Below are 23,480 nucleotides of genomic sequence, written 5' to 3'. Positions count from 1 at the left end.
GGTCGGCTTGCCTCCGCCTGTCCAGAAGTCTCCAGGCTTGGGGCCCTGATTGCCAGCTGGTGACACTTGGTCTCCCAGCAGCTGCCCCTTGAGGGGAGCGAAGCAAGGTCAAGTTCTCCAGCAAACCCCATCCGCCCCTCCCTTCTCCCCTCCAGATCAGTGTGGGATCGGCAGCGCCTCCCCCCGTAGCCCCTCCCTCCAGCCATCCCGGTGCTGCCCACCCACCACACCGCTAGCGCCTCTGAACCTCGCCGGGCACGTCCGGTTCTGCGGCCCCCACTCCGCCCCCGCCTGCCAGGAGCCGCGCAGTGAGTTACTGACTCCGCCGGCGCGCACTTCATTTATTCAATAGCTCTGGGCCTGAAAAACACCGGGGAAATTGCATCCCATTTTCCCCAAGCCCATTAGCAACCAGCGGTCTCATTCTCGATGATTCCGCTGAGCCACCCCGGCTCTAGGGGAGGGGTTTTATTCTGCCTCTGCCGCCACCCCCACCCACCCTCAGAAGGGCACCAGCTTTTCCAATCTGTGAACCCCAAAGAACTGCAGGGCAGGGACCCCTGGGGACCCCTCAACCCCCCTCACCCCCGCAGCCTTCAGTACCTCCCGCCGGCATTCCTCCACCCCCTCTCCATGTCCACCCAGCCTGGCCCCAAGGGTGGATTTCTTCTGGCTCTGGGCTCTATTCTCGGGAGGGGGGCACTGGGGTGGGGGCGCCCAGATTTGGAGTGGCAGCACCCCCTCCGCCTCCACCTCGGGCTGTGGGACCGCAGGCAGGTGGCTTCTCTGGCTTGCGTTTACTTTTTTTTGGCTGAAAAGGGGAAAGGTGGAACCACTGGCTGGCTGCCAGGAAAGGGCATTGGGGGAGATAAGGGGTGTAAAGGCCTTGACGAACGGGGTCCTCTTGGCCAGGAAGCATCTTGGGGCTGCACTGGGCACACGGCATTTTCCCCAACCCAGAGGTGGGCGCCCAGTGCCAGTAACAGGTCCAGGCTTCTAAAGGTCCCGTTCCTTTGTCTCTGCAGCCTGGTGCGCCCTGCCAGGCAGTTGCGGGGAGGTGGTGGTCTCTCTGTGGGGTCATAGTTCAGAGCACGCGTGCTCGGAGACATAGTTAAATGAAGCTGAATGCGTGAAATGTGAATACATCCTCACGGTCCTCGTCTCGTTATAGGTTACAAAGTGCCGGGAGCCGTGCAAGGCCAGTGAACCCCTCGCTGAGACTCAGTTTGCTGCCATCACAAGTGCTCCGAGAATCCTGGAGAGGGAGGATATATTGGAGACAAACGGGACTGCTGCCCGCCTTTTAGGCGACCGTCGGAGGCTGCTCTGAGCCGGGCACAGGCAGGGTAGGTGGAAACCCCGCAGCAGTCCCAAGTTTTGGGGTTTTCGGGGGAAACCCATGAAGTTACCCCTCCATGGAAGAGGTGGTCTGCACCCGTTCTTTTCCCCAAGCCGGGGGAAGAGGCAGCCTTAGTACAGGCCGGGCTTGCCCCCTCACCGGGGCTGTCTGTGCAGCTGTCACCCTCCTTCCTCCTGGACCTGCCAGGAAAATGTCAGCCCCGCGAGGGAAATGGCAAAGGGAAGATGACAGCAGACAAGAGAGAAACAACAGCCCCACCTGACACAGCCAGGACCCTGCGGACAGGCGGCAGGAGCCCCCACTTCCTCGGGACTCAGCCTCTGCACCCCAGGACTGCCCATGGCCCCTCTGAGGGCTCTCCTCACTCCTTCCTCCCTCGTTAGGGAAGAGGCCAGTACCCAGCAGCCATGGCCCAAGCGCAGGTGGTCTGTTCTGTGCACCCAGCATCCCCCTAGGGTCTAAACCAGGTATGGGGCTGAAATGGGAGAGGCAGAGAAGGTTGGCAGAGAGGCCTGGGGTGACGGAGGAGGAGTGGGCTGCTGGGCTCTGTTCCGGGCATGCTTTGGTGTCTCTCTCTCAAGAACCCAGATCCTATTATGAGGACACGGAAGCCCAGAGGGTTCAAGTGACAGCCCCAAGGTCACAGGCATGGGCGAGCTGGGCTAGTGGCTCCCGTGTGTTGGAGCATGAGGCTCTGGCAGCATTGATGCCACCTTTGCCCCCACACCCATCCTCAGGGTTAGTGCCCAAGTTGGGGGTGAAACCTGGCCAGCTTCAGTCCACTGACTTTTTGGCATCCCTTCCTGAGGCTTAGAAACTTCTTTGTCTTTTGGAAAACAAACTCTTTCTGTGCAAGAAACTCCACTCAATTCTTGGGCAGTGTGACCCCAGTCTTTTTAGTCAGAAGTGTCACTTTCTCTGCTACCCACCAAAGAGGGGGTGTGGCCAGCTGAACAGTCCCCAAACCAGGGGTGGTACCCCCTGCGCCTCAATAAGAAAATGAGTGTGGCCAGGAGGGGAACTGGATGCGAGTGAGAAATCACCCATCTGTGAGAAGAGAGGCCTCATCACCGGGGGGAGAGGGCAGGGTCAGCTTCAGTAGTGACCGGGAAAGAGAGAGAGTCCTGTGGCTGTGTGACATCAGACAAAGTGACCCAGGGACAGCTGCACAGGTGTCAGTTGCTTTGGTCTTAGAAAGAACCAGAAGAAAGCTATGCTTCAAAGAGAACCGGGTCCGCTCTAATCCCAAGCCTTTCTTCTAGCCCAGGTCCTGATACAGCACCCACCTACCACCAACATCCAGGGCTCCTTGCCATCCCTACCAGCACATGCTTCTGCTGCCCAACTCCCTCGACTCTTTCCTACCCATCCAGGGTCCCTGGCCTCTGCTCAGGCACAGAGAATGCCCCCATTCCTCAAATGCATGTCAGTGTGTGTGCACGTGTACATGACGGGGCACGTGTGGTCACTTAGAGATGTGCACATTCCTTAACCCATTGAAAGTCACGGCATGGGTTGTGGACTCGCAGGAGAGCTGTGAATTCATGGCAAAGGGGGAGACGGGGTGGAGCTACCAGGGTGAAAGTGGCAACGGGCCACAAAGCCCTTTGCTGGGATTTTTGGCTCAGACAAACTCAGGGAAGGCTACTCTGTGGGGCCTGCCAGTCCTGGGACCCCCCCACTGTACCTCAAGCCCACCTGGGTCACAGCACTGATGGCTGGCCAGTGTTCCTTGGTCCCATGTATCCTGCCCTGTGACCCCGAGCTCATTTGCCTAAGATGCATTGAGGATTACCAATCCCGGTGCCCTCCAATTCTCCCTCTCCGCTCCTCCCAGGCGCCCGGCTCTGTGCCAAGCCCAGGTCATGTTCCCAGCTTTGAACACAACTCTGTGGCCCTGACTTGAATTTCTACCTCTGTATCCTCCCATCAAGTCTGTGGCCCACCCCTCTCCCTTACAGCTCCCACAGCTCAGAAGTCAGCGGAGCAGAGTCCCCAGGAAACCAGGGTCAGGGATGGAGGCTGCTGAGGAGCGGGTCTGGGTGAGGACCAGCTTGTGACCTGTAGCTCCGGGGACCAGAGTGTGAACGATTTTGGCATAGATGCTGCTCTGAGCTTCCTAAGAGCAAAAACGGGCTGTTGCTGTTTGTGGTTCTTGTTCTGTTTGGGGGATGCCATCACGTGCTGGGGGCGTATCAGGAGGGCACAGCCCCAGAGCCAGCAGTGTGTGGGGGGCTGGACCATCAGGGCAGGTCCCCGGGCCAGGGTGAGGTCCGGGCTGCAGGTGCACGGCGACCTCAGGATTGGTGGGGGTCCTCCCCAACCATGGATCATTGAGGGGGAGCCCCAGTTTAACGTGAACCTAACAGGCATTTTACTCTCATCCTGCCTAGGAGGTGGAGGCCAGATACAAGTAAACCACAGTACCAGTAAATGACAAAGGCTGGATCTTAACCCAAGTCCTCCGACTCTGAAGGCCATACCCAACAGGTCCCATTTTATTTGTTTTACTTTTTTTAAATTGAAGAAGGAAAAAACTAGCATTCCCCTACAGTGCCCCCCACCTGGTGGGGACATCTTGGGTTGGCAAGGCCACCACTTTCAAGAGTAGAAGTGTTTTTCAGCAGGAGGAGTTGGCTGCACCAAAGGAGCTCAGGAGAAGCTGGAGTCTCAGGCCCAGCAGGAACGGCCAGAGGTTTTGCAGCTCTGCCCAGCGGCTGGGCTTGCCCAAGGGTCTCCCTGGGGGTTCCCAGCATGAGCCGAAGCCACCCTCCCCTGTGGGATCTGTGAGGCCAGGCATTGGGCCTCTTTAGGCCTCAGTTTCCTCCCCTGTCATAGGCAACTGACAGTCCCTCTGGAGCGCCACTGGGGCTGCAGAGGGAGGCCGGAGAGATGGTGCCCCCCCTCCTCCCCGCCACCCCCACACACAGCCCTCAGCAGGATGGTGGCTGCCTGGCCGATTGCTTTTGCATTTGCAGCAGAGCGGGGGAGTGAGGCCAAGCTGAGTGCCCCCTCCCCCTGCCCAGCCAGCTCAGACCCAGGCGGTGGAGCAGGAAGGCTCTGGGGAAAACAGTGTGAGTCACCGGGCGGCCAGAGTGCGTCCTTCCCTGCTAGCGCACTACACGGCAGGTTTCATAGGTAATGATGTCATTTATGAGGCTCCCGCTCGGGGCTGTGTCTGAGTCAGCCTGGCTGTGTCGTGACCAAGCGGAGGCTGGCAGCAGCGAGGCGTGGGCACGGGCTCTGCCGCCGGGCTCTGGCCTCTGCCCCCTCGTGGGGCCCAGGCTGCCAGCCCCAGGCCTGGAACGGGCAGGCAGTGGGGCTGGGGGAGCCGTTTGAGACCTCGGATTGATGAAGAAGCATGCATTTTCGTGACCCTGTCTCTTGCCTTGGAACGGGGGGCTCGCATGCAGTGGAGGGGGACCCAGGAGTGAGCCCCGACTTGAGGAGGTTGCTCCCTGCAAAGTGCTTGTTGGGCGAAGGCCAGTGACATTCTGTGCAAATCCCTGCTGAAGGCAGATGGCCTCCGTTGTTAAACCTCCCGCTTAACAAACATCATCTCCGAACATACAGACACACAAACATATTTACATTTTTATAATGTGTATTTATTATTCAAATAGCTTGACAGCAAAGTGTTTGAAAACGAAGAGCAGGAATTCCGCGGTTCCTGCCCGGCCTCGCCATCCAGCTGGGAGAAGAGCACGGTCATTTCCTTCACTTAGTCCACGGCCGCTGGGCGCTCATCCCCAGCACAGCCCTCCCCATGCCGCGGCAAAGACTGTTGCTGTCCTGCTGAGGGATGTGCCCCCGGGGATTCAATCGAGATTCTGTAAGATGTGGGGGATGTGGCGGGGGTGGGGGGGGCTTCTCCACATCCCCAGGGCTCTCCTTCTTCCCCAGTGAGGTGGGAGAAGCCGCAGATTGGGGTCTGCTGAGGAGCGGGCCTACGTGAGGCCCAGGTCGTGACCCACGGCTCTGGGGACCAGAAGGTAAACAGTTTCGGCACAGGGTGCACCCACTAGGTCATAGGTGGATTCAGCCTTCTCTGAGAACCGAGAAGATTCTGGAGTCTTTTGAAGCAGGAAAGGAGATCAGAGGAGGAGATGGTGGCAAAGCGGGGACTGAGACTCTTGAAATGTGTTTATCCCAGGCAGAGCAGCCGCTGAAAGGGGAGATGGAGAGAGAATGTCAAAAGCAGCACTGGGTGTTTTCCTGGGGTCTCTCCGCAGTGCCCTGTCATTTCCGAATCACCAGGCCCGCTGGCACAGGGGTCTGCAGCCCAACCTCACAGAATGACCCCCTCTCTGCAGGCGGGCATCACCCTGACAGCCCCCTCCCAGGACAGAAAACCTATAGACACCTGGCTGCTGGGTGTCAGGCCACCCACCCGTTTCTCTTCCTTTCCTTCCAGCCTTTCCTCTCCCAACCAGCCCCCTCCCCACCCGGTCCCCCTTCTATTTTTCCTGGCTAAAACCAGCCACAGATACCACCACACCCGGAAAGAGATAAATAAATAAAAGAAAAACAACCTCAACTGTGAAAAGCAGTCCAAATCTGAATTTTTTCCGGCCTGAGTTAATTACACTTTAAATTGGCATGTTTACTGATCGGGGAATTTCAAGTTAACAGAGACAGCCCCCCCTCCCCAACTGTTTGTACAGTAAAACTCAGCAGGCTGGCGGGCTCCCCCAGGCCTTGGCAGGCCCTGCCGCTCCCCTGCCAACGAGAGAGCATAACAGAAACATCTATTTTTGAGTGTTAGAGAAAACGAAGATCTCACAGATGGCGGGAAGCAGCATTCTGGACGGTTTCCTGCACCCAGGCTCTGTGCACCTTCTCAGCAGCCTCTTGCCCCAGGAAAGACCAGGGCCTTTGGCCTCTCGGGACCCTGCAAGCTAGCTCCCTTGCACAGGGGGCTGTCTGCCTATCCCATCGTCGAGGGCCAAGCCTGGTCGAGGCTCCCCATGCTGTAGCACTGTCCAGTTGGCTCTGACCCCTTCTCCTTGGAGCAAGGCTGTGTGGGGTGCGGAGGGGGCTCTGGGCAGGAATCAGGAGTCCCTGATGCATTCATTCACTCAACGCACACCAGTGGAGCGAGGAGCTACACCAAATAAAGTGGTGGCCTGATCTCTGCCTTCTCAAGACCGACCCTAATAATGGGCCTGGGTCTCCCCTAGACCCCATGTACCTTGGAAAAATCCCATCCCTGCTCCAGGCCCAAATAGAGGCAACCAGTGGATCTTCTGATGGATGCAAACCCAAGGAATGCCTCCGGGGACAGGCCAGACCCCCAGCTCACAGCCACATCTCTCCTGGCAGAAGTGGCCTGATGTGGCCACCCCCGCCCCAGGCCTTGGTTCATGGTCGGGATCAACCACAGGCTCTGCCATGGGATGTCCACACCCTCAGGACCCGCCGGGTGCCCTGTCCAGTGCTGCCCACAGAGGAGAGACAAGGCCAACAAGCATCACTGAGCACTTTCTCTGGACTCAGTCCTGTGCTAGGTACAGGGATGCCATTGTGCACAAGTCAGAAACAGCCGCGGCCCCAGCAGAGCCTGCAGTCTGGGTAGGGAGATACTTGCTGATCTAAGAATCAGAGCAGTGGATATCTGACTGCAAATTGAGACTGCCTGTGAAGGATGAATCAAGGAAGGCTTCCTGGAGGAGGTGGCCTCCCAGAGCTCAGCTTGTCCTTCCTTGAGGTCCTTTCCATTCCCAGTCCCCCACTGGTCACTCACTTGGCCCAGGGCCTAGGGCCTTTGGGCAGGCAGTGCAGCTGCACAGGCAGGTGCTGTACCTGCTCCCCTGCACGCCGCTGGGATAACGGGAAAATGATGAATGAGGCCCCATCATGCCCTGCTTCCCGGCCCTCAAGCCCATTCCCATCCATGACAAATTGTCCCTCTACCTCCACAGGGTCTTTTCAGTAGCCTCGCCTGGGAAGCCTTGGCAGCACTTGGTGGAGATTTATGCCCATCTTCCCCAGATTCTTCTTTGTTTTTCTGCTTCTTTATTCCCTCAAAATATGCTTTTATTTATTCATTCCACAAACGTTCTCTGAGTGCCTCCTGTGTGCTTCCTCCTGGTGAAAGAGAGATCGGGTTCAGTACACCCTCCTGTGTTAAACACCTGCTTTGCACTGGTGTCTATGGTCAGATTTCATCCAAGGAGACAGGCATGAACTAAGCACCTACTATGAGCCAGCACTGCCGAGCCAAGGGCCCTGGCTTCTAAAAGCTCTGCCACAGGGTGGCCGAAACCCCAGCCCCTTGGGTATTGAGGTCCTGGCTTGGTGATTTTGCAGCCCTTCTTGGTCTGGGTCGCCTCAATTTTTACAAAGAAGGAAGCCGCTCGTTCATCAGAGGTGGGTCTTGACCCCAGAGTCTCAACCCCAAAGTTGGGGAGACAGTGCTCAGAACAAAGCCACAGCAATGCACCCTGCCCTCTGTGGACCTCAGTTTTCTTACCTGTCCAAGGGTGTGAGCAGAGAGGCAGGACAAGAAGGGAGCAGCCCTGACATTTGGGGGTTCTCTGAATCCTTGAGGACCCCTGACGACCGTGAGCTCCGTGGGTCTCCAGGACTGCACCAGCCAACGTGTCTGTGCAGAGTGGTGGTACACAGACAAGGGTGGGGGTGGTGAGGGGAGCACCTGGTCCTGCCCAGGAGAGATCAACCAGATGGTCTCAGCGCACCCGCCACCTTCACTAGGTCTTGTTCACTCCATGCAACCGAGGCAGTGAATATAGCCCTCAACTGCCATCAAGCGGAGTGAAAAACACAGGTCAACATAGGTCTTTGGTATTTGGATGCCCATCATGCTTTGAGTCTTCTGACAAAGCAAGCAGCCCTCTCCCCAGGCCAGACACGCACCAAAGCATCCCACTTCATGGGTGATGGCACCACGTTGGAGAGACGACAGGTGAGTACAGAGAAAAAACCATGAATATTCTGGCAAGCTAAGTCTGGGGGAAAGTGAGCCCACCTCATCATATAATACCAAGAAAAGAGGCCCATTCGGTGAGCGATCTGTCTTCCAGGACACAGGGGCTATTCCTAAAGCCCTTGCAAGCAGGGTGAGTGAGCACACGGCCTGGAGCCAGACCCTGCCCCACCTCCAGCTGGGTGACCTTGGTTGAGTCACTCAACCTCTCTGTGCTCCATTTCCTCAACTGTGGAAAAGAAACTGTCTCCTCACAGCAGCTGATGGGGCCCAGGACCAAGGCAAGCGCCCCAACACGACAGCTATTACTTCTCCTCTTATCTCCCGCTAAAAACAACAAGGAAATGGGAACGGAGGTCCAGGTTGTTCAATTTCCCAACCACGTCCAGGAGACATAGTGGGGATAAACCGGGCCCTTGCACTGGAGAAGGGAGCACACCTCGTGAACTTGGACCGGCGGCAGGGTTTACACACCGCCCTGGAGACGGGACAAGTCACAGAACCTCTGGTTGAAGGGTCCATGGAGACTTTCATCCTGGCCACCTGTGGGGCACACGTTCTTATTTGGCTTATCTGATGAGAAAGGCCCTTTGTTTATTTTTTCTTCTCCGCAAACAATAGATAAATCAATCATTTTTGCTTTTAATGAAATTCTGCATCGAGTGGCACAGGGTCACTGTGTTTGGGTTAGAAATCGGCGGGGAACATGCACGCTGCTGCATGCCGGGCCGACGCTGGACTCACCCCTAATTCTCAAGTGGCGCGTGATGCACCCAGCACTCTTCCTGAGTGGTGGCCTGTGAGACTCGTGGGGGGGGGCCGTGCCTGTTAACGCCGTGGTGTGCGGGGATGGTTATATTGAAGCTATTAAATAAGGCTAATGTCACTCTTCCCCTCACACGCACATTTAATATATTCCAAAGATGTGTAGATGCATTAACAGCAATTTTCATCTCCAAATGTTCCCATTTAGTCAGCCCCATGCATAAAATATGAGCCCTAACACCACGCTCCAGCCCGTTGCAGATGGAGTTCCCCAGAGCATCTGGCTGTCAGCGCTGGGGCGTTTGCTGGAGGGGCGGGGGCGCGATCAGTCGGCATCTGCAGGGGAACACAGGGCCTGTCACTTCCTCTGGGGCTTTGGTGCCCCCACCCCCCGAAAAGTGGAAGAGAGAACCCAGACCCAACTGACTCGTGCCTCCTGCAGCTAATCCCAGCCTCATCCTGGAAGGGCAGAAAAAGCTAGAAAACCAAACAGCTTTGAACAAATGGGAAGAATTTCCAAAAATCGATGAACATGTTCATGTACTCCATCACCACATCTTATTCACTGCCTGCTTTGTGCCCAGCACCTGCCTGGGAATTCATCTGATCCGGTCCCTGCCTTTGGGGACTCCATTAGTCAATCAACAAACACTCACTGTTCTGCTACTGAACACAGCAGGGGATGAGAGAGAGAGAGAGAGAGAGAGAGAGAGAAATTTCTGCCAATGAGAAATCTCACAGTCTAGGGCACAAAGAAGGTAGACATTAACATTAGGCAGTTTCAGAGAACTGTAAGCTAGGAAGAAAACAGTAACGGGGCAACTGGTAGAATGTGATAGGGAAGAGGCAAGGGGAGCTGCTTTTATAGGGTTATCAGGGATGACCTTGCTGAACAAGAGACATTCCATCCCCTTGGGAATTGTGAACCCCTGGGAAAGGAAAATGCAAAGGATGTGGGCCTTTAAGGAAGGAAGGGCCGGAGCCTGGACAGGAGGCAGCGGAGGGCAGAGCAGGGCGGCCCAGGACCCAGCTCCAGAAGGAGGGGAATGTGCAAGGCCAGAATGAAGGATGAAAACACGTGGGGGATAGGCTGTGGCTCCAAAAGAAGAGGGGGGCTGCCACTCTGAGGGCCTGGGGAGTCCTCGGATCATTTTGGCACCAAGCCCAAGGGAAGGGGCCTGCAGAGGTGCCCTGGGCAGTGGAGTTAAACAGTTGGACTCTGCACGTGGAAATGCTCTCCCTGGCAGAGGGAGGGGCACTGGAGGGAGACCCAAGTGCCACAGGCTGGAGGGACCTAGCCTGTGGGGCGGCCTCTCCAGCAGGGCTGGGGAAGAGGGGTGCTGAGGGAGAGTGGGAGCAGGCAGCCCAGAGGGATGGTGCCAGGGATCCCCACTCCCATGCTAGGCATGGAGAGGAGCGGTCCCGAGGAGGAGGACAAGGGGGAGGGCAGGCAAAGGCTGTGACTTCCAAGGCAGCGACGTCTCTACCAGGGGATGACGGGAGCCCAGCTCAGGAAGATCTCCCGAGCCCAGGAGCTCACTGATCAACCATGAGTGATAAAGGACAGCCTTAGCTCATTCTTTGGGGTCACTCCTGAGGTGCTCCTTGCCTTCAGCCCTGGACCCTGGGCATGGGCAGCATGTTCTGGAGTCACTAAGTCTCCAGGTCAGCTGCAAACAGGCCTCTGGTCATCTTCCTGTAGTCTGGGCAGGCCAGGGGTGCAAATATGACATAAGCATCAGGTAGCTGAGAGCCAGCCCAGCCTGGGGGATGTGCCAACCGGAAGCAAGGGCATGGCGGGTGCTCCCGCTGACGCTGGAATTGGGGATGCCATTCCGTCACACTTCCAAAGCCCCCCAGAACAGAGCGGAGCTGGAAAATTAACAGGCCAAGTGACACAGGTCCTACACAAAGTCCATAGGGTCAACCAGCGCAGAGCCAGCTGCTGCCTGGAGTTGACAGCAAAGAGGAAGGCATCCAAGGTGGGATTCGATATCGGAAAGAGGTTGACTGTATAATATTCATCATATAGAAAGTGAACACCTCACAGGCAACCTATTTCAGGTACCACTGAGCAGCACTGACTCCAGGGAGGAGGCTTCTTCCTCAGGGACGGGCCCTGCCACCCGCCACCCGCCTCCAGGATGGAGGCCAGCACAGGGCTGCAGGTGGAAGTCAAGCGCGTGCTCGGCCACCAGCCATGCCTCTGGGGGCCCACAGGGCGCGCAACCGGACCTCCCCGACATCAGCAGGTGCAGGAATCATGCAGGTGGGATCTGATACTGAAGAGAGGCCGCTCGTGTCTTGTGTGTCATGATTTCTGCGAATGCAACACAGGCCACCTCTCCTCAGGCACCACAAGGAGCAGCACACGCACACGGCCACCCAAGGCACCAGCTCCCACCCAGGGTCTCACAGCACTGGGATGAGCAGAAGGCAGCCCAGGCGCAGGGAATGCATGCAGCCGCCCCCAACATCCTGGCGAGGGGCGGGTGGCCTTCCAGCAGGATGCCATCCAGCGGGACTGGCTCCCCCGTGTCCTCTGCCTCGATGACACTGGCCATGAAAAACAGACTGAGCCCCGTCACCATTGCTCATCAGCTTCATGACCGCACCCCACCACAGTGCACAACCCTAGCATCTTCCCCAAAGTCCACATGGCCCCCCGAAAGCTCTCCCAAAATGATTCAATGGCGGGGGTCAGGGGAAAGGATGACAAATGTCACACCAGCCCATGCATTCACGTACCCTGGAAAGTCCCGCCTCAGGCGTGGCGCCCGCACACCACCGGGCGGTAGCGGTACTGAAAACAGGCCATCTGTGTTATATTCGTCATTAATAAAAGCGAACTCATCACAGACAACCTCTTCTCAGGTACCCAGAGTGCCATCGGCTCAAGAACGTGGCTGCTGCGTCCCGTGGTGCCAGCGTTGCCCCCGGGAAGCAGTCCTGAGGACGGATGGGACATCAAAGGTGAGAAGACACAGAGACAGGAAAGAGACCCCTGCCCGGCCCACTCTCGGTGACCAGGCCCCACTGAGGCAGCGACTCCAAAGCACCCGTCCTGCTCCCACCCTCAAAAGGGCTTCATCTCCAACGGGTCCTCCAAGGTGAGATTTGATACTGAGAAAAGATCAACCATGTATTATTCGAAGTCAATAAAGCGAATATAACACGGTCGATCTCCCTTCAAGTACCAGGAAAGGCGCTGAGCTGAAGCGCGATCGGCTCCCCGGCCCGCAGGCCCCACAGGCTGCAGCGGATACGGACGGCTAGTGGACCAGGTGAAGTACATTAGAAACAATTACTTTCCAACTGGTCGACCATCCATCCCCGTACCCCAGAATGGTGCTGATGCCGGCGTCCTTCCCCGAGGTGCCCCAGCCTCCAAGACGGCCTCCCTGGTGGAATTTGATACCGAAAAGGGGTTCACCGAGCAACATTCGTCGTCCAGATGCAAAGTTGCTCGGGTAACCTCTCCCCGAGTACCATGGAGAGGCTCAGATGCTCGGACTAAGGTGGATGCTTGCAGGCGGCTGTGCTTGCAGAAGACCCTCCCCCAAGGGCAGCACAAGGTCTGGGCATTCAGAGCCCAGAGCCTCACACTCTCCAAGGACGTTCCCAATCACCAAGTCCAACGATTCCAACCCCTTCCAGAATGAATCTAGAGACTCTTCCCAGAAGTTGAGTGCAAGACCCAGGTAGGATCTTATACTGAAAAGACGGCAACCTTCCTTGGGCACCTTGCTAAAGATGAAAATGAAACCCTGCTCGCACCCGCTTTTCATTCCCAGACCCTGAGAGGGGGTGACCCTGTAGGGACCCCTGCACAAGCACAGAGCCTCCCTCCCAGCAGAGGATGCCTTTGGCAGGAGCTCAACGGGGCACAACGCTGACCCCAGACCTGCGGTCTCACCAGCACCATCTCCAGCCCACAGAGGCATCACCCCAGGATCCCTCAAAGGGTAACTTCACAGTTATCAACAGCTGGCTGACCATCTGATTAGCCTCATAAAGCAAGTGAGACATTCAAAATAAGGGACTGGGGGGATAAATGCAGCAGAAGAAAGCAGGTGAGTCACAGATGTCTTCTCTTCACAAGGGTCAGGGCAGCCCTGACCTCAGAACCCAACCTTCCCCAGACTCAGAGAACACCCAGAAGGTGCCTCCCGGAGCGGGCAGCCCGCAAGCATCGGGCCAGACGATGGATGCCACAGGCAGAGTCCGGATTCGGTGCCCACCACCCATTCTGTGAACTTTGCAGTGGGACCGACAGCAGAGTCCTTTCCCTGACGTTGGCATGAGCTCAGAGAGCCCTCTGCGCCTTGCTACAAGTGGAGCAAGAGGCCAGCCATGCGAGGCCTGCTGTAAAGAAAGAAAAGATGTCACAGACGACTTCCCTTCAGGAGCCGTGGGCACTGACCTGCATCAGAGCCTCCTTCCCTGGGCAGGCATCACCTCCCAAGGTGGTCCCGGAACGCACCGGAGTCAGCAGGAGTGGAACAGATGACATGCACCGTGGGTACAATCGGGCCTGTCCCATGGGCGGCCCTCAGGCACCTGCCCTGGAGAGGGCTCCGGCTGCAGGCCGCCTCCTGAGGGTGCTGTTGCTTCTGGAAATTCTCCAGGTAGGGTTTGATCTGAAAAGAAAGCCATGTGCAATGCTGGTCACCAACAAAGCAGGCCAGCAAACAACGAGCTCTTTCCACAGCCCCGGCAAGGTTTTTGACCTTGGAAACATCAACTCCAGAATGACTTTCAGCCTCCATGACCAAATGACATTCGGCACCAACGAAGGGCACGTCCTTGGGGCCAGCATGGAACCATGTAAGGTATCAACAGCAGAGTCTGAGGAAGGACTGAACCCCAGAATGTTCCTGGATGCCTGTGTGTTCAGCAATAGCCTTGGAAGTGTGAAAGGAAAGTTATCTCGGGCCCCTAAAATCACTAAGGAAAACTCAAGCTGGAAGCTGCTCAGGATAAACCTGCCTCTCATTCCATTCAAAGTCATCCCTCTGCTCACTGAGACAGTGCGTATCTGATTTGCCTCCTTTGGAAAGGCTCATGAGAAACGCGAAAGAATGTAATCATTTGTGTATCACCTGTCTGTGACCTGGAAGCTCCCTCCTTCCTGCCTTCGCTTCAAGTTGTCCCACCTTTGCAGACAAAACCAATGTACTTCTTACATGTACTGAATGATGTCTCATGTCTCCCTAAAATGTATAAAGCCAAGCTGTGCCTTGACCACAGGACTTCCTGAAGCTGTGTTACGGGTGTATCCTCAACCTTGGCAAAATAAACTTTCTAAATTAACTAAGAGCTGTCTCAGATTTTCTGAGTTCACAGAAGCAACTGTCCTGAAAGACCAGACCCCACCGACCGTAGAACTTCTGCTTCCCTCCGGAGTCAGCGTCTCACCCAGAACCCTCCGTGGGGATGGAGGGAGACCAGGTGATGCTTGTCACTTACGTAGTGAATGCTCTGGGGACAATATGCACCCAGATCCCCGGGAGGACGCCTTACCAGTGTGTCACGCCTGAAGTCAGCACACCTTTCCGGGAAGCTCTCGGGAAGGTTTGGGGCAGCAAGAAAAGATCAACTGCATAAAGGGGGAGACTGTATCCCATTTTTTGACCCTAGGTTCCTACTGACCCCACCAACTCCACTGTAAACACGCACAAATGTAACCATCTTCACAAGAATTGTACCAACATTGATTTTCATAGAAACGTGTTTTTCAGAGCCAATGCCATTATACTAATCCAATTCCCTGTTTAGCTTTCCTGACCGCGCTGTTGAGCTGTTTTCATTTCTTTTATTTCCCTTGTTATTTTCCCCAAATCATTTTCATTAGGATCAATTCTTTTCCATTTAAAAATCTGCATGAAGATTTGATTCCTCAATGTGTTCTTGTCTACATCAAATATCACTGTTTATCACCGCCGCCACTGTGAATTTCCTTCCATGGCTGCCACGTCGGCAGCTTTCTATTTCCCCAGGTCAAATGTCACAGCTGAAATGTTGTCAAGAAAATTGGATTCTTCTGCCAATTTGTAGTCAACTGAACACATTTAGCGCTGTGCCGTTTCAGCTGTTTTTAGTTTTATTTTGTGTTGATTATTTTTATCAGTATTATTTAATACAAATGGGATGAGATACTGATAGCCTCTATTTGTTTCATAACCCAGGAGAAAATTGGGAACAATGTTTGGTTGGGGGATAGAAAGAGAAAGATAGAGACAAGGAAAGGTGCAGAAAGAAGCACAGTGCTTGTGAGCGAGACGGGGGTCTGGGGCTGCAGACTCGTCACAGACCCTGCCAAGTGTGAGCTCTTTGTTTATCCGCGAGGTCAAATACCTTCCGAAAAAAAAATGGTGGAGTCAAAATGTCTTTGGGATCAACACAGCCAAAATGGTGATGTAAAGAGACAGGGTCCAGGGTAAGAGCTAAAGCCGAGGCGACACCAACGCCATCCTCCCCGGGCCGCGAGCCCCGCCCCCATCATGAATGAAGCTTGTGTTCTCTGAGCGACATCTGTTCTCATCCACCGCAGAGGACCGCAGAGGGCAGACCACCCACGTCTACCCCGTCCATTCTTGCTCACGGGAGGGGTGTAGATGCCCCTGAGCTTGCCACTGGGTCCCGGAAGCCATCCCAAGCAGGATTTGATACTCAAACAAAAGTTGCCTTTGTGTGATTCAACATAAATAAAGCGAATTCACCAAGGGCAACCTCTGCTCAAGGGTCAAACATCAGCACGGGCAAGAACACACCGAGATGCCTCTTCACCAAAGGCGGCATTGCCTGCGGGACCTCCCTGCTGACTCCAGCTGCAGGCTAGCTGGCTTGCTGGCTCGCTCTCTCCCCTCTTGCTCTCTCTCTCTCTCTACCCCCGAGGAGCCCCCCAGGCAGTGGTCAGAACACGGTTGGTCATGGACCAGCTTCTGTAGCCCTGGAGCAGGCAGTGGGGGCGAGGCTATGCACACACACATCACAGGTCAGCCCGAGCTAGAGTCAGCCCCTGGTCACCTACCCTAGAGGGGCTGGAACACCAAGGTCCAGCTCCAGAGCCGGTATCTCCTCTGGAAGTCTCTGAAGCAGGATTTCACACAGAGAAGGGGGCTGCCTATGAACCATGTGACCGTGTTCAGTCCAGCCTACAGGGGTTTGAGGGAGGACCCGACCTGAAGGCTGGCGACTCCTCGTCCAGCGCAGCATCCTCAGAGGGTGGGTGGGGCTGCGTCACAGGGACAGCACAGGCTCAGGTGACTGTACTCCATGCACTCCATTCCAGGAGGCCTCAAAGAGAGTTCAACCAAGAAAACAGGTCACGCTGCCTATTCATTCATTCAGCATCACACCTACTGTGCACATCTGGCGACACAGCGCCAGGCAAAACAGACAAGGACTCTGCCCTCAGGGAGCTTCCATTCTAGTGGCGAGAGGACAATGAGTGCAGATGACATAACGTTCATATAATGACCATCCTCAGAAACAATGCTTATCCTACAGCCACGTGCCAGACGCTGTCTAGACACTTCACAAAGAGCACGTTTCCACTCCGCTGTTAACCCTGCTTTACAGAGGAAGAGACTGAGGCCCAGAGAGCTGATAGGTGAAGGGATTTTCCAAGGGCACACAGCTGGCAACATAAGGTAGTAATAAATGCTATTAACAATTCTCGTCTTGCAGTAGGAATAACCGAGTCGTGCCATGGAAACGTGTCTTTAAACAACATTAATTCTCACTGCTGAGGAAACCCCCTTCACCCCTTGCTTCCCAGAGGTCACCCAGAAGATAAGGTATTTGAGGGGGTAATGTGGATGTCTTCCATTCCGCCAGGAGTTCCTTTCCCTAAAGTGTGCCACACAGCCAAGATGATTTCACACCTAAAAAGGTTGACCAAATGTGGTTTATTCACTGACGAGTCTTCAAGGATGCGACTAGAAGACCACAATGTCAACTAAAACGTCAGCATCATTTCGGGGAATTCCTCCTAATGATGGCCGGGATATGGGCCAAGTGATGTAAGTCACACAGAGAGCACCTGTCATGCGGAGGTGATCCACTTCCTTACCCTGCGCAGGTGCCGGCTGGGCTTTCCCCTCGTGACGTTTCCCAAGAAGAATTGAGTACCGAAAGGAGATTGGCCATGTAATACTCATCATAAATAAAATGAACACACCATGGACAACCTCCATTCGAGTACCTGACTTGGGTGCTCGCTTCCAGCGCGTCCCAGCAGCAGGCCTGAGGACGGACGGGATACTGAGAGTCAGGAAGGTGGCAACACACCACCCACGAAATAAGCTCTGCGGTCCGGGCCGCACTCCATCCCTTACTTGCAATTAGCACCTCTTGCAGGAAGCCATTCAGGGAGGGAAGTGCCACAGCAGAGAGGTCTGCAGAGCACCATCTGTGATACATGAAGAGAGGGCAGCAGGGAAGACAGCAAGACGGTGTCTTGTCAAACATGCAGTGAGCCGATGAGGGAACTGCCGCCTTTTTCGAGGAAACCGCCATGGTAAGCAAGCAGGACACCTGCAGGTGCACGACCCACCAAGAAGAGTGTGCACACTGTCAGCTTCGCCGTGCGTTCAGGCATTCAGACACCAGTTCTAGTTCCTAAACTCGGCACCACCCGAGGGTGCTTTAAGGCTAGATTTAATGCTTTCAAAAGAGTCCACTATGTAGGATTGGTCAAAAAATAAATCGAATGCATCATGGAAGACCTCTCCACCAGTACCACAGAGTAGCTCTGATAGGAAAAGCTCCACTTCTTCCCCAAAGCTGGCACCATCTCTAGAAACCTCCCCAAGGACGGGGCACACACAGGGTTAGGGCCAGGGCACACTGCTGGGTCGGCTATGGTCAATGGTCCCTTTCCTTACCCTGGAGAGGAGCTGACACCCTGAAGTGAGACTCCGCTCCAGGAAGCCCTCCAAGGCGGGATTTGGTACTGAAAAATAGGTCAACCGTGTATGATTCGTCACAAATAAAGCGAAGGCAACACGGATAACCTATCTTCAAGTACCACACGCTAGTGCAGACCCAATGTCAGTGCCTGTTCTCCAAAGTTGGCCTCCTCCAGGATGTCCCCCTAGGAGACAGTGAACATTGAGGGTTAGCAGACGGACTGCAAGAGGGTTGAGAAGAAAGCACACGCCCTGTATTCAACCATCCCATCCCGGACCCTGCAGCCATCCAGACCTCAATGCCTTTGCCAAGGTGGGTGCACGTCTAAGGAGCACTGCCAGGGAACCTGATGGTGGAGAGGCCAAGTGCACAGAAACTCAGCATTTGGATCAGAGCAGGGCACATTCCCTCATCTCACATTAGCATCGAGGCTGACAGTAATGATCCTTTCCTTACACAGGCCTTGTGTCCAGGAACCCTCCAAAGCTGAGTCCATGACAAAGAGACTGACTTTACAATATTGATCATAAAGAAACAAACAGCATTGAATGCAAACTTTATTAGACCATGGCATGGCACTGACCTCAGAATCATGGCCTCAGCCCCAAAGGTGAGCATAATTTCCAGGAAGTCTTCCTAAGGATAGATTGCATGCTTGGGGTTAATGGTACTTCATATACGGTTTTTCAAACTCTTCCATTGTTAGCAGAAAATTCACATACCTGGCCAGTGGTGCTGACTCCCACGACCATCTCAGAAGTGGCATTGCCATAAGGCATCCTGCCAGGGTGGAAGGTGACACTCAGGAGGGGGCATCTGGGTAGGATTGTTTTAAATAGACAAATGCACAGTGCAAATGACAACAGACTGACGTGCAGACAGATGGCAGCAAGGGGCCAGATGACAGACTTTCTTCTCCTCCAGTACACAATGAAATGAACAAAACAGACTATTTCACCAAAGAAAAAACCAACACCTGGAGTAGAAAAGTGCTCATAAAATGAATAAATCCTTGAAACAAAGGAACGATTAAATCTACTCATCAAGAAGGCATACTATGATTCAGAAAAACTAATGAATAAAAATAGTGACTGAGTCATAACCCGGTAAAGTCACCAATATTCAAGACTAAAGAAAGAATCAGGAAATCTAAGCAGGAAAAAAAAAAGTTCATCCATCCAAGGGGAAAGCAGCTGTCCCCAGGCTTGTCCACAGCAGTGGTTTAACACCAGAAAGCAATGGAGGCAAGTTTACAAAGTTCAGAGGGAAGAAACTGGGAGCCAAGAATGTCATGCCAAGTTCACCCATCATTCAGCTCAAAGGCTCCATCCCAGCAACAAGCACTGATAGGGAACCCTCTCCTCCACAAACATTGAGAAGTGTTGGATAAAATGCAACAGCAGGCAAAATCAATTCCCAAATAAACATACAGCTGAAAAGCAAAACCCTCAGGTGTTAATGAAAAGAATTAGTTCAGAGCAACATGTTTGCAACCTGCCACTAAGGGATCTAAGGGATACTGTGCTGGCTAGAGGCTCCAAGGGTCTACAGTCAAGTTCAAGTACAAGCAGGATGAAAAGACATGACCGTGCATCCAGGAGAAGTTGATCTGGGAATGGAAAGGGGAACCAGAAAATTTTATAATGGCCAGGGATAAGAGAATTTGTCATTTTTAGGGAGTGGATAGAATGAGGTCTCCTGTGAGATACCAAAGGTTCAGGACAAAGATATGGTGAGGACTTCTGCCAGCCATATGTCTGGGAATCCTTAAGCCAACAAAATGAGTTGAAAAACTGGTACCAACTGGTAAATTCCTTGGGGTACCAGGCAGAACCAAATGCAAACTCATGTGCATAGGGATTGAAACAAAACAGAAACACCTAAGTGCTCAACTGATGATAACCTCACAACACAAAGCTACAAAAACCACGAAGAAAAGCACCATCATGAGAGTCAATAGATTCGACAAAGAAAGGGGCTTGTATCCCTAAAGCTGAAAGAAATTATACAATAAATATCTTTAAAGTGACTAAAGAAATTTTAAAAACTTGAAATCATAAAGGCCAAATAGAACAGAATGAAAAAAAAATGGACAGATGGGAAAAGGTGTAAGAGCAATGGTCAGGCATTCTCAGAGACGAAATACCTCACAGAACATAGTACCTCAAAGTCTTTCCAACAAGGTTTGTGAAGATCACTAGATAAAATAGTCCAGGTAAGTAAGAGCTACATGGAGAAGCCACATTAAGACAGCTAGTGAAAGCCTCAATGCAAAAAACAGTGGACAATAGCTATAAATTTCTGAGAAAAAACAAGTAGGCTGAGACTTTTATACCTAGTTAAGCTGTCCCTTGTGCATAAAGAGATATATACTCTCAAATGCACAGGAACTCAAGGGTAGTGTCTATGAGCTATTCTCACAGAAACAATAAGATCATTTCCATTGAGAGATAAATTAAAGTTAAAAACTAAAGAATGGAGAAACCTCAGTTAAAAAAAAACAAACCTTGTGGTCAGAAATGAATTCATTTAAATATAGAACTATGGCAAAACACCTGCAAGAATTATAGTTCTAGAACAAATTGCAGATATTTATAATGTAAAATTAAAATGTATAATTGAGAAAAAGCAGGAGACAGTAAGCAAAGGAAGAATAAGAGTGCTGACTTCTTTATCTTTCTGAACTAGGAGTGAAATTGAAATAGTTAAAAACCATAACAATCCTAACCACTTAATTTTTACACTCTAATTTTTCTTAATTTTACGGGGATCTTTTAGGAGTTGCTACCTGTGGTGGTAAAGCGAGAAACATTTATCAATCATTTCAATCTCCTTTAGCTTGTTTTTTATGATAAATTCAAGGAAAATTATAGTTAGCATTTTTAATAAAATGATTAGGTACAGTGTGATCTCATATTTTCCCTGCGTCTGTCTTGTTTTTCTATTTGCATGTATGCTCAAACAGCTGTATGAAATTTCTAAAGCCCTTAATGGTTATTTCTGGGTGCCAGAGAATTGGGCAATTTTCCTTCTTTTTCATTTAGATTTTTCCACATCGCTTGAATTTTATTAAGCATGTGTCATTTTCATAAATATGGTAATAAGGTAGAATAATTATCCTTTTTGAAAAGAAAAACAAGAAATTGAAAATGCAACTGTCTTCTGTTCTTAAATTTGCTGTGGCCTCCAGATCAACAGATGTGGTGAGTCACCCTTCCAGTGAGTCCCCAAGAATGCTGAAATCAATGCCCCTTCCCCGAATTTGTCAACATGTCTAAGAAGTCCTTCCTCCATGGTAAGATTTAATAGTGAAAGAGAAGAGAACTATACATTGTTTTTCTTTAAAAAAAAAACACAAAACCCCAGAAGCATCATGGGCACCACCACTTCCTCAGTCACAGAGGGGTCTTGAGCACAGATCACATGCTCCTTCCCAAGGAATGCACTGGCTGAGGATTAGGAGTGCTAGCAGCACCTACCCATTGGTTCCAGGGCCACACACATGTTCAGTTGCACTGGTGTGGAACCAACATGAGTATGGTGTCCCCTAAATCGGCATCAGGTCCAAGAAGACACCTGGTGAGATCTGATACCGAAAAGAGGTCGACCGTGTATTGGGCATCATTAAATAATGCGAACTCACCACGGACAACCTCCCTCCGAGTACCATGAGGTGGCACTGCTCGCAGCATTCCTGCATCTTCTGCACAGCCTGGGCAGCTTGGGAGTGGCCTCTGAGGGTGGATGGGACCCTGAGGATGAGTGGACCAGGTGGCTCAAACCCATGCTCTCCAGCCAACCCCAGGTTCACCAAGCCAGGATTAGTGTGCACAGAAATACCACTTCCTGTGCTCAGCTGGCCATGCAGGCAACATTTAATAATGCAAGGATGTCAGTGGCACATGAGTCATTAAATATGAAGCAAACCACACACAAATGTGTGTGCAAAAGCAGGCTAAGCACTGCCTCCTTGGTAAACCTGGGATTCCCTTAAAGGAATTCTCTGGAGGGTGTAAGGCTGCTGTGGGTTAGTAAACCAGGGGTCACACAGAGTCCTGTTTCTGTTTTCTTCTGTATCCCGAGGGCTGACTAATAAAAGATGCTTCTAGATGCCCAAGATTCAACTCCAAGGTTGAATTTGATAGGAATAAAAAAAGAAGTCAGCCATGTGTATTTCAATCTTAACTTTTAAAAAATTAGGGCATCCCAACCACCTCTCTCGATTTTCCTAAAGTTGGTAGTGCCCCAGGAAGTTGTTTTAGGGTCAGCTTGGACTCTAAAGTTAGTAGGTCAGTCACATGCATCCTCAGGAAAATGCTTGCCATGGGTTCAGCCATCCAGAAACCTACCTTGGAAGCAGCACTGGCTCAGGAAGCCCTCCGAGGCAGAATTTGACACTAAAAGAGAGGAGAGCCGTGTATGACTCGCTTTGATGAATCGAATTCATCACGGCCAGCCTCTCTCCAAGTACCACACATGAACACTGGTGAGAAATCCATTGCCTCTCTGGCAGAGGTGGCCGCCCTTCTCGGGAGTCCTGTTAGGAATGGGTGGGATAGTATTGGGTAGTGGGCCGAGCCGAGTGACATACACCCACATTAAGTGCATGCTCACCCGAGGCGCACTTACCTTAAGGGAGTGCTGAGGGCACCGCCTTCTCCCCAGCAGCAAGGATGCAGTTCGTCCTTCCAGACAAGACAGGGAGCTTTTGCGTAGCTCACTGGTCCCTGACAGGAGAATCATGGCCGCTTCCCAAAGCCGCATTATCTCCATGGAGCCTCCTAGGGAGAGACAGGATGCTGGGTATTAGAGGACAACGTGACAGACCTAGCAAACGCAGCACATGCTCTGGGAAGAAGGATTCAGTCACACACCCAGGAGAAAAGCTGGCCCACATCAGGTCCCTCAACAGAAGACAACATGGCGTCCCACAGCGGAAGTCAACACTTCAAGGAGGCTGTCACAGTGGTGAAGGGGCTGCCAAGGCTGACTCATTGCATTTTAAGTAAACATACACCCCCAAGAGCACGTGTCATCCAGTCCACCAAGCAGTCACAGCAAGTCCATGGCCGCTTCCCCAGAGTTGGTGGGAGCTCTGGAAAAGTCTTCCTGGAGTGGGAGTGATGCTGAGGGTTGGTGACTAGGTGGCCCACAGGGTGAACACAGTGCATGCCCCTCTGGTCAACCAGTCACACACCCTGGACGGTGCTGACACCAACATCTCTTCTGGAAGTCGGCCTGGGGCCCAGGGAGCCTCTCTTCAAAGTCTTGTGAGGTGACGCTGGTGACAGAACCACAGCTGATTCCCCAGAGTTGGTGAGACCCATGGGAAGATCTCCTATAGGTGCATGGGAGGCTCGGATTATCGGGCCAGGTGACTTACAGCTAGGTCAGCGCATTGTCCATGGCCCGCCATCCATTCTTGGCTTTTCCACATGGTTGACACAAAGACTATCTTTCCTGAAGCTGCCATTGTGTCCAGGAAGTCCTTAG

General features: G+C 52.9%; 2 long non-coding RNA genes and 7 other non-coding genes across 10 annotated transcripts; 1 reads left to right on the top strand and 8 right to left on the bottom strand.

Annotated features, from left to right (window-relative positions):
* The first annotated feature begins 181 nt into the window (after positions 1-181).
* On the top strand, positions 182-5,138 carry LOC117975899 (uncharacterized). Of its 2 annotated transcripts, XR_004666339.2 has the most exons (6): positions 182-308; positions 1,172-1,346; positions 3,322-3,402; positions 3,754-3,850; positions 4,387-4,498; positions 4,984-5,119. It is a non-coding gene; the product is annotated as an uncharacterized LOC117975899 (long non-coding RNA). The 2 variants fall into 2 exon arrangements; XR_004666337.3 differs by having other exon boundaries at positions 3,754-4,498; positions 4,984-5,138.
* On the bottom strand, positions 4,947-23,479 carry LOC130540808 (uncharacterized). The gene is made up of 3 exons (XR_008954810.2): positions 22,337-23,479; positions 7,274-21,739; positions 4,947-5,525 (listed from the first exon to the last, which is right to left on the bottom strand). It is a non-coding gene; the product is annotated as an uncharacterized LOC130540808 (long non-coding RNA).
* On the bottom strand, positions 11,881-11,937 carry MIR410 (microRNA mir-410). Its single transcript, NR_163057.1, has one exon. It is a non-coding gene; the product is annotated as a microRNA mir-410 (primary transcript).
* On the bottom strand, positions 12,201-12,256 carry MIR369 (microRNA mir-369). Its single transcript, NR_163115.1, has one exon. It is a non-coding gene; the product is annotated as a microRNA mir-369 (primary transcript).
* Positions 12,343-12,397, bottom strand: MIR412 (microRNA mir-412). The gene has a single exon (NR_163058.1). It is a non-coding gene; the product is annotated as a microRNA mir-412 (primary transcript).
* On the bottom strand, positions 12,495-12,548 carry MIR409 (microRNA mir-409). Its single transcript, NR_163059.1, has one exon. It is a non-coding gene; the product is annotated as a microRNA mir-409 (primary transcript).
* MIR154 (microRNA mir-154) lies at positions 18,025-18,108 on the bottom strand. Its single transcript, NR_106537.1, has one exon. It is a non-coding gene; the product is annotated as a microRNA mir-154 (primary transcript).
* Positions 22,390-22,448, bottom strand: MIR485 (microRNA mir-485). Its single transcript, NR_163060.1, has one exon. It is a non-coding gene; the product is annotated as a microRNA mir-485 (primary transcript).
* Positions 23,116-23,188, bottom strand: MIR134 (microRNA mir-134). The gene has a single exon (NR_106535.1). It is a non-coding gene; the product is annotated as a microRNA mir-134 (primary transcript).
* Position 23,480: the final 1 nt, after the last annotated feature.

Source organism: Pan paniscus, chromosome 15, assembly GCF_029289425.2.
Source record: "Pan paniscus chromosome 15, NHGRI_mPanPan1-v2.0_pri, whole genome shotgun sequence".
Classification (NCBI taxonomy): Eukaryota; Metazoa; Chordata; class Mammalia; order Primates; family Hominidae; genus Pan; species Pan paniscus.
Note: the sequence above shows the minus strand (reverse complement) of the source record. Positions and strands in the feature narration are given on the sequence as shown.